General features: G+C 43.9%; 1 protein-coding gene across 8 annotated transcripts in view; it reads left to right on the top strand.

The window, feature by feature from the left end:
* The first annotated feature begins 1066 nt into the window (after positions 1–1066).
* Positions 1067–6699, top strand: part of MARCHF10 (membrane associated ring-CH-type finger 10) — a 103838-nt gene continuing 98205 nt past the window's right edge. For 7 of the 8 annotated variants that reach the window (XR_011562105.1, XR_011562104.1, XM_070773728.1 and 4 more), the window contains exon 1: positions 1067–1317. The gene's annotated coding sequence lies outside the window, so the exon portion shown is untranslated. Of the gene's footprint in view, positions 1318–2978; positions 3352–6699 lie in introns of those variants that run through there. The other variant, XM_070773724.1, reaches the window with a different exon arrangement.

Genomic DNA, 6699 nt, shown 5'->3' with positions numbered 1-6699 from the left:
AGCCCACCAGGCTCTCTGTCTGTGGCATTTTTCAGGCAAAAATACTGGAGTGGGTTACCATTCCCTTCTCCAAGGGATCTTCCTGACCCAGGGATTGAACCCACATCTCCAGCATCTCCTGCACTGGCAGGTGGATTCTTTACCACTGAGCCACCTGGGAAGATTAGTTAAAAGGTCACAGAGCCCCAAACTAGGGTGGTGGTGATAAAAGAAAGAAGGGTGTGTGATGCTGCAGGAGACATGGAGGTCAACTGGATTTAGGGGATTACTGAGAAAACACCCAAAGCACGGACACCTGAGGATTCTGAGCACGGATGAATAGTCCAAGTATTTCTATTCTCCCTTTTCCCTATTCTCTACCCAATCAAAAATGCCAGAACTTGACATTAGTTGGCAAGTTATCAGGTGTCTAAATATGCACAATAAATGGAAGAGAGTCATCTTTGCCTACGAAAACCACAGACAAAAATAAACCTGACAGAGGGCGTATCTAGCACAGGCTCAGGCGCCTTCTTTGCAAATCTGTGGGCACTAGTCTAAACCTCCAAGAGCCTTGGGAAAAGCAGCCAAGATTACTGACAACCAAGAGAAAACCGGACTCCTGTCTCTGATCTACCATTGATGGGGTGACCCCCTTAGTCATTTATTTCTTCCTTTTTATGTTGGCGCAGACATTTCAGAGATCCCCTGCGCAGCTCAGACTGCAGGGCTGCACTGTCTTTCCCTCTACCGTTGTGTTGCCTTTAATATTATTTTATTCGATTAAAAATACTTTCCCCTCTGGTTTTCATTCTTCAGCACTAATCCGGGCAGGAGCGAAGGCCTCAATATCTAGATCTGGGCTTTGGACATCAAGACAAAGCCAATCCGACTCCTTCAGCACCTCTTCTTCGCTTGCCGCCATCGCCGCTTGGCCTTCCGGATAGCATCCCGACTAGTTCCCACGGCAACCGGCCGGGCTCCCAAGTCCGGGTTCAGGACCTCCACGGCCGCAGCCCCGCCCTCCCCGCCCCCCCCCCCACCCCCCACGGCCGCGAGAGGAGGGCGGGGGCCGGGTTGCCAAGGAAACGGGAGGACGCTAGGCAGCCGCCCCCACCGCCTCCGCCCCTAGCAAGCCCGGCCGCCGCCGCCAAAAGCTGCCTCCGGGGAGGAGGAGGAAGAGGGGCCGGTAGAGGCGGGAGAGAAGAGCGAGGAGGAAGAAGAGCACCGGGACAGCCCCGCGCGATTGATGGGCGGCTCCTCCGCCCTGGACCGGCCCGCCTGCCCCGCCCCTCGGCCCCTTTAGCCCCTTCCAGGGGGAGAGGACTGACCCGCAAGGTAACGGCCGGCCCGGCCGCCCCCGCGACCGCGCGGCCCCTGGTCCTCCGAGGATGTGGGGGAAAAAGATGGGAGATCACTTTTCCTTGAGACGACTCCGATTCTGGGACGGGGTTGAGGGGGAGGGGGGTGCGGAATCCCGCCTAAATCCTAAGGACTTGGTCACTCCCTCTCAGCTGGCCACACCCCCCGCATTTTTCTACCTCAGACACGGTGTGGGGGTCCTGTATTTGCACTCTGGCAGGCCCCTTGCATCCACATAACTTCCCCCCCATACTCCAAGAGAAGTATACGGTTCACGGCCCTTCCGGCCCCTCAGTGAGAAATTATTAGTATTGTTGAGAGCATCGAATTGCTGGTCCAGCCTGTGACATCCCCGCCCAGCCCCAGAGTTTCCCAGTTACACGTTGAGTCTGTCTTTTCTGGGCTTGATGGTCAGTGTATGACCGTCCGGCTCTTTCACGGTTTGATTGATAAAGGGAAGTCAACGCCAAAGAACTTTTCTCATAAGCCATTTACAGTACTTCACCCCAACCCCGCCCCCGATCTCCTAGGCAAATCGGATGGAAGAGTCAAACCATCTACCCTCGCCCCTCTCAGTTCCCCGTCTTTTTCTTCGGTCATAGTATTATTCTCTCAGTAGTGGAATGTTAGGAAGAGTGAGCCTAAATCACTCATATTTGTCGCCTATACTCAAAATATTTTTGTAAGTTAAGATTTTTTTTTTTTACAGATTTTTCGAATTTTTAAGATTTTTGAAAGTTAAATTTTAACAAATTTTGTAATCTTTGTTATTACAAATTAATTGTGTAAAGAAGATGAATAAAGCCTCTACAATCCTTCTTCCCAGCACCGAGTTATGGAAAGGTGGGAGATTTATAAACCTGATGTGCAGTGCTTAGTCACTCAGTCCTGCCCAACCCTTTGCTACCCCGTAGTCTGTAGCGCGCCAGGCTCCTCTGTCCATGAGGATTCTCCAGGCAAGAATACTGGAGTGGGTTGCCATGCCCTCCTCCAGGGGATCTTCCCATCCTAGTGACTGAACCCAGGTCTCCCACATTCCAGGCAGATTCTTTAATATCTGAGCCACCAAGGAAGCCCATAAACCTGATGATCAAGTATAAATATAAATACAGCCATTTAGGTTTTGGTTCAGAGGAACCTTAACTTGAAAGAGGGGCTTACATTGACATTTTTCTTTGTGAGTGAAGCAATAACATATTCATTTTGATGACACTTATAATATGAGATGGAGAAGGCAACGGCACCCTACTCCAGTACTCTTGCCTGGAAAATCCCATGGATGGAGGAGCCTGGTGGGCTGCAGTCCATGGGGTCGCTAAGAGTCGGACACGACTGAACGACTTCACTTTCACTTTTCACTTTCATGCATTGGCGAAGGAAATGGCAACCCACTCCAGTGTTCTTGCCTGGAGAATCCCAGGGATGGGGGAGCCTAGTGGGCTGCCGTCTATGGGATCACACAGAGTCCAACACGGCTGAAGTGACATAGCAGAAGCAGCATAATATGAGAACATCATAAGAAAACAGTGAAATGGCTTGATTATTATTAATAATAAAAAGAACTCCCTTCCCATCAATTCTTTTTTGTGAAACGTGACCATAGAACAGAAAGACAGCACATGTGATTTTTTTAGAGCACTGGAAGAAATATATTCGGCAGTCAGACTTTGTTTCTCCTTAGTCAGGGAAATTAAGTCTGAATTCACTGGAAATTGACACTAGAGAGGAAGGCATATGTCACAAAGTTCTTAGAATATTCCTCCCTGAACTTTCACAGACGTGTAGAATTTTGAGGCCAAGAAGAATTGTTCACTCTCGCTTTCAGCCAAGTAGGACTTCCTCTCCCACATGCCTCCTCCTCCTCTCTTCTCATTTCCTGCTCCCTCTCCTGACTTAATATGGCTTCTCCTGTGGATTTCTAAAGCCCCAAACTGGCACATTATCACCAGAGACTTAAAACAGAAGTGTGCATAACCATGAGTGGATATTGAATTGAGAAGCAGTTCAAAGGTGAGAAACAGCAGAGAATACAGAATGCTGTTTTAGAAACATGCTCCCTGCCCACATGTTATTATCACTCTCCTCCCCTCCACCTGCCTGTATTTGCTAAGAAAAAAATTGGGGCTTCAAATGGCCATCTGGTTGAGTAGGCCCACAAAGCTGAGATCCACACATGAAGCATGATCTCATGTGGATTTATTTCCATATAGTGATTTCCATTTCTGGTTCCTCCTGCTCAGTTTTCCAAACCCGAAGTCCAGTATGAAGTTCAAGCGCCACTTCAGAAATGTGGAGGATGTTCACCTAAACTGTGGTGACCTACCCATCATCTCCTTGATCTAGCTCTAATAATCTGTTTCTTTGGGGCCTAGAGTATTTGTTTAATCTCACAAAGTATTGATGTATTTAAGTAAGAGATTAAATGTGGCACCACGATGCTTCCAAATATTGATTTTATAGTAGAGTCCAGTCATAGAGAGTTTATGGGAGGACAAAGAGACTTGTAGGCAATTTTAAAGTCCATTATTTGGTAGGTGATTGTGAAGTCAGAGGTAACCTAGCATGGAGTAATTCAGATAATGCTATTTCCCACCTCTTTAGACAAAATTATTTCATGTCTCTTGACTGAGAAGCCTCCTTAAAATAACACGGCATTAAAGCCAGGAGAGATTAGCTGGTTTTTCCAGGTTAATTTTGTAACCAAAATGTATCATCCAAGTGGATTCTGGGATACACTCTTTTAGTGACCATTAACATATTTTCATTGTGAATCCTTATGTTCTCTGCCTGATTAATATTCAGACAGGCTTTTCTTTCCATCAGTAGCAGCAGGGATTCATCTTTCTGCCAGTTTTAACACCATTGTTTTCTGAAAAGCGTGGGAACATAAGTTTATTCTATGCAGGTACAAATTCATATGAAAAGTTAAAAGTAGTCTCTTAAATTAGACTTCCATAAATGACTATTAAAATTCTCAGAGACAAAATTTAGGCTTTGTGTGTCATCTGTGGAACTACCTATCAGATTGTAGTTTTGGATTCTGACTCACAAAGATCAACTTGCTATAAATGAGAGAAAATATGCCCCAAGGGGCCAATACAAGTTCCTAGACGATATTGTTTGGGGCTCAATGATAAATCTTGCAAGATTTCATAGAGACCAGACCAGACACTGGGTCACCATGAGTCAGAGGCAACCTGATTCTGCCAATACCTGAACAACTGGAAAAATAAACCAAACAAGGAAGGAGAGCCATAGAATACAGACACCTGAGGTCAAGAATGTCCTCTGCCTTATCTTGCTGTTTCCCCAGAGCCTCCAGCAGCATCTGTCACATGACTGTCATTAAAAAACACATGTAGGAAAGAAGAACCAAGCTGGAGGCATCACTCGTCTTGATTTCAAACTATATTACAGTGCTATAGTAATGAAAACAGTATGATACTGGAAGAAAAATAGACATATAGATGAATGGAACAGAATAGAGAAATAAACCCATGTATATGTGGTCAATTTATGACAAAGGAACCAAGAATATACAGAGGGGAAAAGATAGCCTCTTCAATGAACAATGTTGGGAAAACTGGACAGGCACATGCAAAAGAATGAAACTGGACCACTGTCTTACACCACACACAGACATCAACTCAAAATGGATTAAAAATTTGAACGTAAGACCCCAAACCATAAAACTCCTAAAAGAAGTAAGATAGTAAATTCTTCAATATTGGTCCTTGCAATGGATTTTTTAAATGTGGCAACAAAAGCAAAAATCAACAAGTGGGCCTCCATCAAACTAAAAGGCTTCTGCACAGCAAAGAAAACCATCAACAAAATGAAAAAGCAAACCCACAGAATGGGAGAAAATATTTGCAAATCATATATCTAATAAGGGGTTAATATACAAAATATATAAATAACTCATACAACTCAATAGCAGATAAACAACCTGGTTTTTAAAATGAGCTGATCTGAATAGACTTTTTCCCAAAGAAGACATACAGGTGGCCAACAGGTGCATGAAAAGGTGTTCAACATCACTAATCAGGGAAATGCAAATCAAAACCACAACGAGATACCACTTCACATGTGTTTGAATGGCTTTTATCAAAAAGAAAGAAACAACAAATGTTGATGACAAGTGTTGGCAAAGATGAGGAGAAAAACCCATGTGCACTGTTCATGGGAATGTAAATTGGTGCAGCCATTATGGAAAACAGTATGGAGGTTCCTCCAAAAAATTAAAAATAGAACTACATTTGACACAGCAATTTCAGTCCTGGGTATTTAATCCAAAGGAAATGAAAACACTAACTCAAAAAGATATTAATATATGCACCCCTAGGTTCACTGCAGCATTATTTACAATAACCTAGACATGGAAGCAACTGAAATGTCTTATCAATGGACGAATGGATAAAGAAAATGTGGTGTATCTATAAAGATCCCCTGGAGAAGGAAATGGCAACCCACTAAAGGATTCTTGCCTGGAAAATTCCATGGACAGAGGGGCCTGGCGGAGCTTGTCCATGGGGTCACAAAGAGTTGGACATGACTGAGCATGCACATACTCATGGACACACACACACACTCTCTCTCTCTCTCTCTCTCACACACACACACACACACACATAATGGAATATTATTCATCTGTAAAAAAGGAGGAAACCTTGGCATTTGTGACTACATGATTGACCTTAAGGGCTAAGTGAAATAAGTCAGAGAGAGACAAAATACCATGATCTCTCTCATATGTGGAATCTAAAAAATGAAATCACCAAACTCATGGATACAGAGAGCATACAGAGAACAGCTTGGTGGTTGCCAGAGGCATGGAGTAGGAAGAGAGTGAAATGGCAAAGGAGCTAGAGAGTACATACTTTCTGTTATTAAATAAATACTAAGGATGCAATGTACAACATAGTAACTATAGTTAATAACACAGTATATGTGAACATTGCTAACAGAATAGATCTTAGAAGTTCTCATCACAAGAACAAAAAATAATTGTAATGATGTGGGCTGACAGATATTAACTAGACTCATGGTGGTGTTCCTTTCACAATACATACAAATACCAATGTACTCCTGAAACTAATATGATGTTATATGTCAATGAGGTAGTGCTTAGTTATGTCAGGCTCCTCTGTCCATGGGATTTCCCAGGCAAGAATACTGGAATGGGTCACCATTTCCTTCTCCAGGGTATCTTCCCAACCCAGGGATCAAACCTGTGTGTGTCTCCTGCATTGGCAGGCAGGTTCCTTACCACTGAGCTACCAAGGAAGCCCATATGTCAATTATATCTCAGTTAAAAAAAATATATATATAGATAGATAGATAGAAAGAAATAAGTAA

This window comes from Bos indicus, chromosome 19 (assembly GCF_029378745.1).
Source record: "Bos indicus isolate NIAB-ARS_2022 breed Sahiwal x Tharparkar chromosome 19, NIAB-ARS_B.indTharparkar_mat_pri_1.0, whole genome shotgun sequence".
Taxonomy (NCBI): Eukaryota; Metazoa; Chordata; class Mammalia; order Artiodactyla; family Bovidae; genus Bos; species Bos indicus.
This window is presented reverse-complemented; position numbering and strand designations above follow the sequence as displayed.